The sequence below is a fragment of the Patella vulgata genome, chromosome 1 (genome assembly GCF_932274485.2).
Source record: "Patella vulgata chromosome 1, xgPatVulg1.2, whole genome shotgun sequence".
Lineage (NCBI taxonomy): Eukaryota > Metazoa > Mollusca > Gastropoda > Patellidae > Patella > Patella vulgata.
Window position 1 is genome coordinate 58,361,597 of NC_065879.2, and position 16,772 is coordinate 58,378,368.

General features: G+C 34.8%; 1 long non-coding RNA gene across 10 annotated transcripts in view; it reads left to right on the forward strand.

The window, feature by feature from the left end:
- The window catches only part of LOC130013095 (uncharacterized), a 139,168-nt gene that overhangs the window by 77,078 nt on the left and 45,318 nt on the right, over nucleotides 1-16,772 (forward strand). For 3 of the 10 annotated variants that reach the window (XR_008788437.1, XR_008788436.1, XR_008788440.1), the window contains one exon: nucleotides 851-940. The exons of 5 other annotated variants lie outside the window; for them this stretch is intronic. This is a non-coding gene — a long non-coding RNA (uncharacterized LOC130013095). Of the gene's footprint in view, nucleotides 1-850; nucleotides 941-2,600; nucleotides 2,707-16,772 lie in introns of all 10 variants that reach the window. 2 more of the 10 variants (XR_008788441.1, XR_008788438.1) reach the window with 1 other exon arrangement.

Below are 16,772 nucleotides of genomic sequence, written 5' to 3' on the forward strand. Positions count from 1 at the left end.
CTTTCATTCCAAATATCAAGAAAATCGTGCTTTGATCCCTCTAAGGGCAGAAAAGTTAGAAAATTTCTAAAGACATCGTTTAAGTGAAATGAATCAGGTCTACTTTTATTCCAAATTTCATGCAAATCGTGCTAATTTTAAAGAAGTTGTTATATTCGTTTTTACTTCCGAAATAATATGTCAATGACGTAATTTTTGAAGTTCGAAAATAGCAGACTAAAAGTAAATGTTTCAAAGTACCCAAAGAAATATAAATATGTAAAATAGGTCAAACATTCCCAAAGTTACAGCTATGTAGTTTAATTCTTTCGTCATTAACCTTTGGTGATTTCGGATTTATAAAGCGTTTCGAAAATATGTATTCCAAAGTCAACATCCATTCTGGGAGACAGGTTAAAGATTTAGAAAGATCCAAAGATTAGATTCTTGGATAAAAGCTTTGACAGAATCTTGAGAAAGAAATTGTCCTGTAAACAACTTTGTCGGCACGAAAAACGTCAAAGTCGAAATTCGAAATACCTAAAATTCGTGCCTGAGCCGGGCTATCCATAAATGTAATAATTTCGGTAAAAGGAGACGGATTCTCTAAACCACGACCTATTGTGTATGTTTTCAAGCCCATTAATGTGGATTTTTCACTATTTTTCATTTTCAATTCAAAATGGCGCCCAGCATTTGCTAGAAATCAAAATTCTAAGCCCTAAATTTTATGGGCTTTCCTTCAAGGATTCGGAAAATATAATTCCCTTGTCTGTAAGGAAAATATAATTCCCTTGTCTGTAAGGAAAATATAATTCCCTTGTCTGTAAGTAAAATATCAAAAAAGCCTTATGGATATTTAACATTTCAGGATTGTGGCGATTCCGGATTGACCTACAAACTCCATTTTTTGTGTACGAATCAGCAGTGTCGTAGCTATTACAGAAAAAAATAATTCAAGGTAATCTGACCTATATTTCGTCGATTTTTTTTGAAAATTGTGATCCTTTATTTCTCCAAAGGGAGATAAGTTAAAAAATTTCTTATGACATCTTTCATGTCGGATCAGTAAGATCTACTTACATTCCAAAATTCAACAAAATCGTGCAAAAATTAAAGAAGTTGTCAAGTTGGTCTCAACTCCCGGGTCTATATCACAGACGAATTTTCGAAATTCGAAAATCTGAAATTGCAGATGAAAATGATTTTTTTTTTGAAGGTACTCAAAGAAAAAAGAATTATTAAAATAGGCGAATAATCCACAAAGTTACGACTACGCATTGTCAATTTTTTCGTTCGTCATTTTCGGTGATTTCGAATTTGTAAAACGTTTTGAAAATATATTTAATCAACAGCCGCCACCCGTTTTTGGGGGGTAGGTCAAAGTTTCAGAAAGATCCCATGGTTAGATTCTGAGAAAAAAAAAATAAAAAAAAATTAATAACTAGATCTGCTAGGCAAATATGAAAGCTTTCATATTCACGGTAAGTTTCTGTCACATGTCATGGGTTATATAAAGAATCTCAACAAGGAAAAGGAGTTATTAAAATCGATCAAAACTCGAAGTTATATACGTATATATTATGAGTAACATTGCACCCGGGCAAAACAAAAAAAAAAAAAAATCTTGAAAATAAAGGTAAATAACTGAGACTTGTATTGCTGTAATCGAATTGACTCCCCGTTCCAGAAGTTTAAAATACGGATCTAGGTGTTCAGAAACGGGACAGATGAGAAAATGAAATTAAAATGTCGGGAAATAACTCAAAAATGGCAGGGAAATGACGCGCAAGTAAATTGTGTCGTAGCATGATTATTTGGAAAATTATACAACCCTAAATTGCACGGTTTTTAATATGAATTGAAATGGGCTTTAACGTCCTGCTGTTCTGCTTCTATTGGGGTAATTAAGACAGGCATACGCTATACAGGATGTTATGAGGTAAATTTTGCCCTGGCAGCGGCACTATGGCCTACTCTTATATCGAATTCCAACTGCCAAGGGATCTTTAACATGGACCCCAATTTATAGACGGTTCCTCAGTTAATCGGCCCATCCGGACGTTTAGACAGCTGTTCTTGTCCGGGCCTCCGTTCTGTACCACTGACAAGGGGAAACGACGCTAGAAAATGCTGATATTTATGCGTATACATGTATATAGTGAATAACATTGCACCCGGGCTAATTTTTTTGGGAAAATATAGGGAAATAACCGAGACTTGCATTGTTGTAATCGAATTGACTCCCCATTCCAGAAGTTTAAAATACGGATCATTTCATTTTCTTATTTTAAAACTTGAAAGATATTTCTATAGTTCAAAGAGCTAGAATAAAGTCACCTGGCTGGAACAGCGGGTGTTTCCATATATCAGACAAAATCAAATCCATGCTATGGACAATATTACGCAAATATGAAACCCCCAAAAATGTCAGAAACTATTCGAATATAACATATTGAATAGGTTTTATATCGGAGAATTTACTCCCCCCCCCCCGCCCATTGAACGAGGTTCAGTCTAATATCCCCAGACCACTTGAATTAGGTTAAAAGGTGAATTATCGATATAATTACCGGCGATGGCTATGTGATCTGGATATCTGTCTACGTTTTAAATTTTAGGTTGCTAAACTTTAACGTAGCAAGTATTGAAACGGGCTGAAGAGTGAAGTCGAGTCAACTAATAGACTGCTAAAATATAACGAGAACCATTCCCCCTGGCCAGAAGGTAATCTAAATATAAAAATATATTGCTGAGACCGTATTGCTGAAAGCGGATTAACTTTCCGTTGCAGAAGTTTAAAACCCAGAAGAATCTGAAAATGAGTAGAAAATGGCTGGAAAAATGCCGAGAAAATATCGAACAATAAACTGAGATAACTTATAATGAATCTTATATTTTGGGAATCGGATTGACCTCAGCTATTCGAATATTTAGATCAAGTTTGTAAGTTTTAAAAATTAAGATAAATATAAATGCCGTACAATTAACCTTCGGAAATAGGAAACCAATTCATGAAACGGCGGCTTATTTCGAGTATTTCCAAGCCGTTAATGCAGATTTTTCACTAGTAAATAACTTTGTCGACTTAAATGAATCAATCTACTTTCATTCCAAATATCAAGAAAATCGTGCTTTGATCCCTCATTTCTCCAAGGGGAGACTCCAAATTTCATGAAAATCGTGCTAATATTAAAGAAGTATTCAAATTCGTTTTACTTCCGAAATGAATGTCAATGACGTTCGAAAATAGCAGATTTAAAGTAAATGTTTCAAAGTAAACAAAGAAATATGAATATGTAAAATAGGTCAAATATTCACATGTCGTGCAATTAACCTTCGGAAATAGGAAAGCAATTCACGAAACGGCGGCTTATTCCGAGTATTTCCAAGCCGTTAATGCAGATTTTTCACTCGTAAATAACTTTGTCGAGTTAAATGAACCAATCTACTTTCATTCCAAATATCATGAAAATCGTGCTTTGAACCCTGATTTCTCCAAGGGGAGACACGGTTTCAAATTTATTCCAAATTTCATGAAAATTGTGCTAATATTAAAGAAGTTGCCAAATTCGTTTTTACTTCCGAAATAAATGTCAATGACGCTTGAAAATAGCAGATTTAAAGTAAATGTTTCAAGAGAGAGAGAGAGAGAGAGATATGAAAGCTTAATAATAATAATCTTAACAGAAACAATATGCAATCCGTGACGTCATTTTAGTGCTTCTGCACATAGAAATATAGACTATAATATGAGCAGAAGGACTAAAATGACGTCACAGATTGTTTATTTACGGAAAGTTACGGCTACCTACGGAGAATGGCGGAAATTACTAATTTCGGGTTCGTGTTATACTTATGGAAAGCATATCTTGACATAATTACTTGCATTATTTAAAAAAATTATGAACCTTTCCGGTGACCTTTAATAATAATCTTAACAGAAACAATATTTCATATGAAAGCTTAATAATAATAAAAATCTTAACAGAAAAAATAAGCTTTCATATGAAATATGAAAGCGTAAAAATCTTAACAGAAACAATAAGCTTTCATTTGAAATCTTAATAACTAGATCTGCTATTGTCCCATGCAGATATGAAAGCTTTCATAGTCATCGTCACGTGTCATCGATTATATCAAGTATCTTAAAAGAAAGAAGAAGAAGTAAAAATAATTATTAAAATCTGCCAAAAACTCGCGAAGTTACATGTCTAAATATAGTGAGAAATATTGCACCCGGGCAGAAAATAATCTGAAAACTAAAGGGAAATAACTGAAACTTGTACCAAAAATTCGACCATGAGCCAGACTCTTCTGAAAGTATTAATTTCAGAAATAGGAGACGCACTGAACATTCTATGGCCTATTGTATTTGTTTACTAGCCCTTTAATATTGATTTTTCACTATTTTTCATATTCAATTCAAAATGAAGACAATCAGTTGACGTATATCAAAATTCTGCTCCAGACGTTTTCTAGGCATTCCTTCAAGGATTCAGAAAATATAACTCCCGTGTCTGTAAGTAAAATATCGCAAAATCCTTAAGGAGTTTTCACGTTTCAAGATGGTGGCACTTTCCGTTCGATTGATAGACTTCATATTTTCTGTACGCACCAGTAATATCTTAACTAGAACAGAAATAAAATTCAAGGCAATCTGATATATATTTTGTCGATTTTTTTTAAAAAACGTCGATCCTTAATTTCTCCAAGGAGAGATAAGTTAGGACATATCTAATATTCAAGAAGTTGTCATGTTGGTTGACATGTCAATTATGTAATATTCGAATTTTTGAAATATTCAAATACCAAAAATCAGACCATGAGCCATGCTGTCCTGAAATGTATTAATTTCAGAAATAGGAGACGCATTGAACATACTACAGTCGATTGTCTTTATTTATAAGCCCGTTAATGTAGATTTTTTAATATTTTTCATATTCACTTTAAATGGTGACCATCAATTGACCTAAATCAAAATTCTGCCCTTAACGTTTTTTAGGCATTACTTCAAGGATTCAGAAAATGTAACTCCCATGTTTGTAAGTAAAATTTCACAAAAGACTGAGGGATTTTTCACGTTTCAAGATGGTGGCACTTCCGGTTGTATCGATAAACTTCATATTTTGTGTACTCATCAGGAATTCTGCATCTAGTACAGAAAAAAAAACTTGCTGAGTTATAGCGAGGAACAGTTCAACCAGGCAAAATTTTCTGTTTTAACAGTTTAATTTGCACAGTACCTTTGATTACCAACAGATTATAACAAAACTTGTAAAAAGGGTTGCCACTGACCAGCTTAATCGTTTGCGATCAACGTTTGACCGGAATTGAAAGTTCTGCACTTTTTTTTAGAAAAATGAATTGAATGGTGTCACTTTAATAAACAAATTAGCCAACAAGTGACTGAATTATAACGAGAAATATTTCAACAAGGCATCACTTCACGCCGGATGTTACTGATGTTGTCAAGAATGTTTAAAACAAAAAGGAAATATTAAAATCGCCCAAACAAGGCGCCGAGTTATAACGAGAAACATTTCAACCGGGGAAAATTTTCCGTTTAACATTTCATAAGTTGCAGAGAATGTTTCGTTACCAACCGATTTTGATAAATCTTTCAAAATAAGCAACTAATGTCCAAGATAATCGTTCGTGATCAACATTTGACCTGATTTCAAATTTCTGCAGTTTAAAAAAAATTAAATTGAATAACGTGACTTTAATAAAACCAAATCAGTTAAAATCTGACCGGGTTAAAAGGGAAACGTTTCAAACAGACATCACTTCACGTCAGGTGTTACTGACTTTGTCAAAAAGATAAAAGTATCATTGACTAAAGTATAAAGGTACTAAATATTTCAACCAGGTAAAATTTCCCGTTTTTACATATTCACGGTCACTTCTTGTCACATGTTATGGGTTACAAAAGGAATCTCAACAAAGAAAAATGATTATTAAAATCGGTCAAAAACTCGCGAACATATCATCCTAAATATAGCGACAAATATTTCAGCCGGCCGGAAGAATAATCTGAAAACTAAAGGGAAATAACTGAAACTTGTATTGCTGTAATCGGAATGACTTCCCGTTCCAGAAGTTTCAGAAAAATGGATCAAGCCGTTTATAAACGGGACGGATGAGAAGGTGAAATGAAAATGGCGGGAAAGAACTAAAAAAAGGCAGGGAAATATCGAAAAATTAAATGAGATAACTTTGAACGGAACTAATATTTTTTGAATCAGATTGACCTCAGCTGTTCGAATATTTAGGTTAAATTTGTAAATTTTGAAAATTAAAGACATAAATTTTTCTGTTAGCAACTTTGTCGGCACGTAAAAGGTCAAAGGCGAAATTCGAAATTTAAAAAATTTTCAAACACACAAAATTCGACCTTGATCCCGGGCTATCCTGAAATGTTTTAATTTCAGAAATAAGAGATGATGGAGACCATCAGTTGATCGAAATCAAAATTCTGTTCGGAACGTTTTTTAGGCATTCCTTCAAGGATTCAGAAAAAGTAACTCCCATGTCTGTAAGTATAATATCGCAAAAGCCTGAAGGATTTTTCACGTTTCAAGATGGTGGCACTGATAGACTTCATATCTTGTGTACTCATCAGGAATTCTTCATCTAGTACAGAAAAAAAATTCAAGCCAATCTGGCCTATATTTAGTCGATTTTTTAAAAACTTTGATCCTTAATTTCTCCATGGGGAGATGATTTAGAAAATTTCTAATAACATATTTGAAGTCGCATTGGCCAGATCTACTTACATTCCAAATTTTATGAGAATCGCGCGCGCAACTATTAAAGAAGTTGTCAAATTGGTCTTAACTTCCGGAACGAAATCACAGCGACAAATTTTCGAAATTCGAAAATTGCAGGTGAAAATGCCTTTAGTGAAGTACTCAAAGAAAAAAGAATGAGTAAAATAGGTCAATAAACAACAAAGTTACGACTATGCATTGTTAGTTTTTTCGTTCGTAAAATTCGGTGATTTCGAATTCTTAAAACGTTTTGAAAATATATTTAAACAATACTCACCACCCATTTTTTTTTTTTGGGCGGGGGGGGAAGGGGTAGGTCAAAGTTTCAGAAATACCCTATGGTTATATTCTGAGAAATCCGATTTGCAGAAAACACACACACACACACACACAAAAAAAAAAAAAAAAAAAAAAATAATAATAACTAGATCTGCTAGGCAGATATTAAAGCTTTCATATTGACGGCCAGTTTCTGTCACATGTCATGGGTTATATAAAGAATCTCAACAAGTAAAGGGGATTATTAAAATCGATCAAAACTCGAAGTTATATAGGTATATACATTGAGTAACAGTGCACCCAGGCCAAAAAAATATGGAAGTTTAAAATACGGATCTAGAAGTTGAAAAACGGGACAGATGAGAAAATGATATGAAAATATCGGAAAATAACTAAAAAATGGCAGGAAAATGTCGAAAATGTCGTGGAAATGAAATGAAATGAAAGGTGGTTTAACGTCCTACTGTTCTGCTCCGAACTGGACTAATGAAGACGGGCATACGCCATACAGTGTGCTATGAAGGAAATTTTGCACGTGCACGCCAATGTATACACGGGACCTCGGTTTTTTGTCCCATCCGAACGACTAGAGAGCTGCCTTGTCAGGCCCTCCGTTCTGCATCACTGACAAGGGGGGACCACGCTGGGAAATCTGGATGAACTTTCTCTGCCAATTCAGGGATCATACACCCAACCGCCAGGCTAGCGAGCCAGCGTCTTACCCACTTAGCCACCGTGATCCCTTTGTGTCTTGGAATGATCATTGGAAAATTATACAACCCTAAATTGCACAGTTATTGATATGAAATGAAATAGGCTTTAATGTCCTGCTGCTCTGCTTCTACTGGGCTAATTAAGACAGGTATACGCTATACAGAATGCTATGAGGGAAATTTTGCCCAGGCAGCGACACTATGGCCTTCTTTTATATCGAATTCCAACTGCCAAGTGATCTTTAACGTGGACACCAATTTATAGACGGGTCCTCAGTTGATCGGCCCTTCCGAACGATTAGACAGCTATTCTTGCCAGGCCCTCCGTTCTGTACCACTAACAAGGCGAAACGACGCTGGAAAATGCTGATATTTATGCGTATATATAGTAAGTAACATTGCACCAGGGCAAAAAAAAATTGGGAAATAACTGAGACTTGTATTGCTGCAATCAAATTGACTCCCCTTTTCCAGAAGTTTAAAATACGGATCATTTCATTATTTTATTTTAAAACTTTAAAGATATTTTTATAGTTCAAAGAGCTAGAAAAAAGTCACCTGGCTGGAACATCAGGTGTTTCCATATATCAGACAAAATCAAAACCATGCTATGGACAAAATTACGCAAACATGAAACCCCAAAAATGTCAGAAACTGTTTGAATATAACATATTGAATAGGTCTTATGTCGGAGATTTACTTTTTCCCCACCAAATTACGACACTTACGAGGTTCAGTCTAATATCCCCAGACCACTTGAATTAGGTTAAAAGATGAATTATCAATAATTAACGGCGACGGCTTTATGACTGCTAAAATATAACGAGAGCCATTCCCCCCTGGTCAAAAGGTAATCTAAAAATAAAAAGATATTGCTGATACCGTATTGCTGGAATCGATTTACTTTCCGTTGCAAAAAATCGATCAAGTCGTTTAAAACCCAGAAGCATCAGAAAATGAGTAGAAAATTGTTGGAAAATTGCCGAGAAAATATCGAACAATAAACTGAGATAACTCGTAATGAATCTTATATTTTTGGGATTGGATTGATTTCAGCTATTCGAATATTTAGATCAAGTTTGTAAGTTTTAAAAATTAACATAAAAAAAATATCGCGCCATCAACCTTCGAAAATAGGAAACCAATTCAGGAAACGGCGGCTTATTCCGAGTATTTCCAAGCCGCTAATGCGGATTTTTCACTCGTAAATAACTTTGTCGAGTTAAATGAATCAATCTACTTTCATACCAAATATCATAAAAATCGTGCTTTGATCCCTCATTTCTCCAAGGGGAGATAAGTTAGAAAATTTCTAAAGACATTGTTTAAGTTAAATGAATCAGGTCTATCTTTATTCCAAATTTCATGAAAATCGTGCTAATATTAAAGAAATAATATGTCAATGATGTAATATTTGGAATTCGAAAATAGCAAATTAAATGTAAATGTTTTAAAGTACCCAAAGAAATATGAATATGTAAAATAGGTAAAATATTCCCAACGTTACAGCTATGTAGGTTAATTCTTTCGTCATTAACATTTGGTGATTTCGGATTTGTAAAGCGTTTCGAAAATATGTATTCCAAAGTCAACATCCATTCTGGGAGACAGGTTAAAGATGTAGAAAGATCCAAAGATTAGATTCTTGTATATAAGCTTGACAGAATCTTAAGAAAAAAATTGTCCCGTAAACAACTTTGTCGGCACGAAAAACGTCGAAATTCGAAATTTTGAAATTTTGAAATACCTAAAATTCGTTCCTGAGCCGGGCTATCCATAAATGTAATAATTTCGGTAATAGGAGACGGATTCTCTAAACCACGACCTATTGTGTATGTTTTCAAGCCCATTAATGTGGATATTTTACTATTTTTCCTTTTCAATTCAAAATGGCGTCCATTCAAGGATTCGGAACATATAATTCCCTTGTCTGTAAGTAAAATATCAAAAAACCTTTTTTGTGTACGAATCAGCAGTGTCGTAGCTAGTACAGAAAAAATAATTCAAGGTAACCTGACCTATATTTCGTCAGTTTTTTTGCAAAATGTGATCATTTATTTCTCCATGGGAAGATAAATTAGAAAATTGCTCATGGCATCATTCACGTCGCATCAGTAAGATCCACTTACATAGTATATTTCATGAAAATCGTGCAAATATTAAAGAAGTTGTCAAGTTGGTCTCAACTTTCGGTTCGAAATCATAGCGACGAATTTTCGAAATTCTGAAATTGCAGATGAAAATGCCTTTTTTCAAGGTACTCAAAATAAAAGAATTATTAAAATAGGCCAATAATCCACAAAGTTATGACTATGCATTTTCAATTTTTGCGTTCGTAAATTTCGGTGATTTAGAATTCGTAAAACGTTTTGAAAATATATTTAATCAACGTTCGCACCCCATTTTTGGGGGGTAGTTCAAAGTTTCAGAAAAATCCTATGGTTAGATTCTGAGAAATCCGATTTGCAGAAAACACACACACACACACACACAAAAAAATCTTAACAGAAACAGTAAGCTTTTTATCATTGGAAACTGCAAGAGAAAAATCACAAAACACAACCACTTGGAAATTCTATACAGAAATTACAAAAACTTTGATGATTCTAATTTTATTAATGATCTTGCTAAAATTCCATTTGAACTAGTCGAGTCAATTGATGACCCAAATTCTGCCCTTGATACTTGGTATAACCTTTTTATAGGTGTTTTAGACTGCCATGCTCCGCAAAAGCGAAAAAGAGTAAAAAGATACTATCAACCGAAGTGGTTTAATGAGGAAATAAATAAAGCCCGAAAGTTCAGGGACTTCTTTAAAGCCTCCAAGAGGTGTGACGACTATAGAATATGGAGAAATAAAACCAAAAATCTCATTAATAAAGCCAAAAAAAAACTTTATCAAGGACTCTATCGAAAATGAAGAGCAATCTAAAAACATATGGAGATATTTTAGTGACATACAAAATAAACCCAATAATTGCCCTTATCCCAATAGTATTAAATATGGAAAAACAACAGTTAATGATCTAAATGCTATTGCTAATGTGATGAATGATTACTTCACTAATTTAACTGATGACATTAAGCCCCCCTATACACCACTTTCTCAAGAGTGCAAACGAAAGATATCAGATTACGTAAATGATAAGATTCCCCCAAATAACAACTTTTCTATTAATTGTATTACTACCACAGAGGTATTAAAACATTTATTGAGTTTAAATAGTAACAAAGCCATTGGGTGTGATGGTATTGGACCCAAAATTTTAAAATTGTCTGCGTATACAATTTGTAGCAGTTTGACATATATCATTAATCTTTGTATTTCTCAAAACATGTTCCCCAGTGCCCTTAAACTGGCTAAAATTATTCCTATACATAAGAAGGGAGCTAAAGATGATCCGAACAATTATAGGCCAATCTCAATTCTCCCCACAATTTTAAAAATATTCGAAAGGCACTTGAGCACTCAAATTCAAACTTATTTGGAAACCTTCAATGTTCTTTATGCTTACCAATCTGGATTTAGATCAAATCATTCATGTGCTACTGCACTGATCCGAATGACAGATAATTGGCTTGATGCTATCGATAATGGTGCGATGAGTGGTATAGTGTATCTTGATTTTAGCAAAGCATTTGATCTCATTGATCATAAGCTTATTATTGAAAAACTACATCTTTATCGATTTGATAATAATTCACAAATTTTGATTGAATCATATCTTGACTCACGGAAGCAAAAAGTATGTTTAGGATCAATTACCTCCTCAATTACTACAGTCAAATGCGGGGTTCCACAAGGTTCGATCCTGGGTCCTCTCCTATTCCTAATTTTTATAAATGATCTCCCACTCAATATTGAATCAAGTCAGATAGATTTGTTTGCTGATGACAGTACCCTGCATTGTTCACACAAAGATATTTTATCCATCGCCAAAAATCTCCAAAATGATCTCTATTTGGTTGCTGAATGGTGTGAAAACAATGGGATGGTAATCAATCCTTCGAAAACAAAATCAATGCTGATTTCAACAAAACACAAAAGAAATCAGAAAAACCTAACTTTATCACTCCATGGTGAGAAAATTGAGACGGTTACTACCGCAAAATTACTTGGAATTCAAATTGACCAAGACCTTAATTGGGAAGCACAGATAGCAGATATGTCTAAAAAACTTGCATCAAAAATATTTCTCCTAAATAAGATAAAAGATCATTTACCTTACGAGACAAGAATTTTGTTTTATAACAGTTACATACTACCAATATTTGATTATTGCTCTATTATTTGGGGAAATGCTACCAAAAGTAGATTAGACATTCTTTTAAAATTACAAAAGAGGGCAGCAAGAGCTATTCTTGATGCACCGATTGAAACTCCGTCCACCTCTTTATTTACTAAACTCGGTTGGCTTACATTACACAGATGATTCTTTACAATAAAATTGTCTTATCATTCAAAATTATTACATTTAATACTCCACTTTATCTAAATTTCCATTTTATTGAAAAATCTCTTGTTTCCAAAACGGATATCTTGCTCCGTTCACAGACCAGTAAATCTCTTTTTCTTCAAAAATGCAAAACGGAATCCATGTAACGTACTTTTCATTATTCTGCATGTCTTTTATGGAACAATCTGCCCTTTGATATAAAGATGTGTAAAAATGTTGAAAATTTTAAGATTAAACTGAAAACTCATTTATTTTGCACACTGAAGGAACCATAATATTCAACTGATGACATACTTATTATTTTTAACTTGCAACTGCATTCTATTTTATTTTGTGTGTAATTATAGTGTTCTTCCTATACTATTCAAAAAAAGTAGGGGATATTTGATTTTTAAGTGTTATTAAAGTCACCTAATGAAACTGACGAAGAAACAAATGACAAAATGAAATGAAGTTCACATTCATCGATTTATTCCAAATGATCGTTAGACTAAGTAAGGCACAGACTGACCATTATAAGGGTAAAATGATACCAGGGGTCAAACAGCAAAGTTACCACAGCATCACAACCAAGTCAGTAACGGGTAAATCCTCCTCTGTTTGCCAAACAAGCATTGATCCGACGTGGCATACTCCTAATGAGACGTCTAAGGTCATTTTGGTCCAGATTGTCCCATTCCTGTTGCAACGCAGCAGCAAGTTCTTGGACATTGGCAGGACGTTGTTGACGTTGACGTAACCTCTGTCCAAGCATGTCCCAGACATGCTCGATGGGGGAGAGGTCGGGACTCAGTGCTGGCCAAGGTAATGTGGTGATGTTCTGTTGTTGGAGGTAACCTGTAACGATCCTGGCCCTGTGACATCTTGCGTTGTCATCCTGGAAGATGAAACGGCGGCCATGACGTCGTGCGAACGGCACAACATGGACTGCCAAGATGTTGTCCCGGTAGTACTGGCCTGTAACACGCCCTGCAACAACATGTAAAGCCGTTCTTCCAGCAACAGTGATGCCTCCCCACACCATAACAGAACCACCCCCAAATCGATCATGTCTGATGACGTTAACGTCTTGGAAGCGCTCTTTTCGACGACGCCACACCCTCCTACGTCTGTCCAAAAAATCAACAGTGAACCTTGACTCATCTGAAAACATCACATTGCTCCAGCGTCGATTATCCCAGTGTTGACGATCCCTACACCAACGACGTCTTGCCTGAATGTGATGATCTCTCAAACAAGGGATCACGCGAGGACGTCGGGCGCGAAGGTGACCCCTATGCAGTCGATTCCGAATCGTCTGGCCACTCACTCTCACACCAGTGTCTGTTTGAAGACGAGCGCTGATCTGATTTGCTGTGATGACACGATTTCTCAAGGCCAAGGTACGGATAAATCGATCCTGTGCTTGGGTTGTCGCCCTTGGTCGACCTGAGCGTGGTCTGTCCTGTACAGATTGTGTATCACGGTATCTGGACCATAGCCTGCTTATGACAGACTGAGAAACATTCATCGTCCGCACCACAACCGCCTGTGTTGTGCCGATCTGTAGCATGCCAAGGGCACGTAACCTTTCATTTTGGGTAAGCCGACGCATATCAAAATTTGTTTTCTGGTCACTAAAACAATTAAACTGATGTTTCCACCCTGGAATTCAATGCCACAATGACTGTAACATTCAAAGTCAGAGTCGTGCAAATCTTGGGTTGGACCCCCATGATGATCCCAAGCATCACCTGCATTCCATGCGGTAGCTATTGGTGCGTTTGGGCGTCACATGTAACTGGAAATGTTTCTTCTGTTAGGTTCTATAGTGACTTTTTTCGTAGTCATTTGCATATTTTAGTATTATGCCCCCAAAATCAAATATCCCCTACTTTTTTTGAATAGTATATATTCTACTTGTATAATGTATATGTTTTGTAGTTTGGGAGTGACTTATCAAACTTCCCACTTTAAAATGCTATTGCATTTCTAATGATTTTAAATTTATCCTGATATTACATGTATATATGTCTTTGTAGTTTAGGAGGGACCTATGGAAGATTAGTTTTTTTTTTGCAAACTAAATACGTTGCCTCATTAAATAAAGTTTTTATTATTATTATTATTATTATTATTATTTGAATACCGATTTAAGGCAACACAGTTAAGTGAAAAAATTAAGTATTTTTACTCAACTTTAAGAAAACCTTTGAATACGGACCAGAACTTGCCGTAACAGACCGTTTCATTGGCTAATTCCTCACATCAACTACAACGCCATTTCAGATTTTGAACTATAAAACGAAACGAAATTGATCTGTGTGTTAATCAGATTGGTGCAAGAAGTTTCAAACAATGGATCAAGCCGTGTAATTTTGAAAGAAACTGATATCTTTGGAATTAGATTGATCCTAGCAGTTTGAATATTTAGGTCAAATTTGTAAATTTTGCCTAGTTAATGCTGTCGTTACATTAAGCATAAATTTATTTCATTTCTTTAATCAATGGTTATGTAATGCAGAATACGGCATGGATGTCTGTGGATGGTCTGTTTTTATATAAAACTTGTCGTTTTCCGGTTTTGTAGATCTGATCCTCCTTTAAAGCAGATTTTACGGATGTAATTATTGCATAGGCAATCTGTTTTTTTGACTTGTATAACATGATTAGAATTTCAGGTATGTCACCAAGGTTTGGTCGTTTAAATTAAAATCTGAAGACAGTGTGAGGAATTTTTGGAGTCGAGATATCTCCTGCAACAGGCAGCAGCTCATTTAATATTGTGGGGTACTTAACCTGCATTGCGTTCAGCCCAGTCATTGTGTGTATATGCCAGTTTCAATAAACTAAGTGGTGCAGAAGGTATCGTAGCAATTTAACTACGGTTTGGTGCGGTCTTCCTGCACTGCCAGGAAAAGATGAGATGGCATGTGAAATGAAATGGGGTTTAACGTCCTACTGTTTTGTGCCTATACTGAGCTAATGAAGACGGGCATACACCACATAGTGTGCTATAAGGGAAATTTTGCCCAGACTGCGGCATCATGGCCTACTCTTTTATCGAATTCCAACTGGCAAGGGATGTTTTATGTGCACGCCAATGTATACACCATCCTCGGTTACCCAGTGTACTCATTCCGTTCTACTCCACTATACCCTGGGTTAATCCATAGGGTTTCCACGATTTCAAATTATCTGCCCTGGCCTAGAATGTAGCTGCAGTCTACGAACCAATCAGAAAACAGTTTACAAACCAATAGTTTCACCTTCGTTTTTATAAGGACAGATAACCATATTCATGTGCATTTACTGAATGATTTATGTAAATAATGTATATATTTATAATTTATTTATATTTAATTGTATTATCAAAATATGTAGTATTTGTTGTTGATTTCAAATATGTATACCATCTATATGTTTGACTTTTGTTATTATTATTACTATTCGTTCTTTGTCTGAAATATGTCATTCTGTTATATTTATTATTATTGAACTTATACTTGACAATTTGATTCACAATAACTTGTCTACGATATCTCGTAGATATAAAATTCCCGGGAACGAACGAACAAATCTGAATAAAACTTATGACCCTACATTGTTATATGAACGTCTGGTCTTCATTAACATAATATATAACTGGTTGTTAATAATTACGCATGTAGAATAGGCCAACTCCTAACATTGTCCGATGACAGTTACTTGCCTTTGCCAACTTCCTTTTCAAATAACAATTTATGGTATTGGTCGATAAAAATAGCACAATCATCAAGGGCGGATAACTTAAAAACGTGTCTCCCCCATAGACTAACCCAGGGTATAGTGGAGTAGAACGGAATGAGTACACTGGGTAACCGAGGATGTGTATACACGGGACCTCAGTTTTTTGTCTCATTCAAATGAGTACACAGCTGTCCTAGTCAGATAGAACTGTCATAATACTTTTATTTTTATAAAGAAATATGTAATAAATTAAAAAAAAATGATCTTTTCTTAAGATATTGAAAATACACGTAAAAATATTTATAAAAACAAACAATATGTTGATTACAAAGTTCTACAGAAGGAAACAAGAGCCTTAATTCTGGAAGTAATTAACATAAATTATTGAAATTCAATAGGCTTGTGTGTTTCACTAATGTTAGTGATTGATATAAATGTGATACAGATTGGATGATAACCTTCGTTGTTTGAGCATTCACAAGGTTCAATAAAGTGAAACAAGGACCATAACTCTAGAATAAATTAATAGAAATTGCTGAAATTCAATAGGATTCTTTGTTTCAGTATTCTAAATGGTTTTAATCTTCAACAGATTTGATAAGAAGTTTTGTTGTTTGAACGTTCACAAGTTACAATAAAGTGGAAATGACCTAGTTTGTTTCTAGTGGACGTTAAACCCCATTTCTCTCTCTCATTATATACTTGCAATATCCCTATTCTTCTGCCCAACTATTCTGGACTGTTTGAACACGGGGTGTCACGATTTAAAAGAAAGACTGAGTCATGGGCCGATCAATTAGGGAATTATAAACATAAAATTCACATTTCATTCTTACAAGGAATTTAATTACGTTTTTATATAC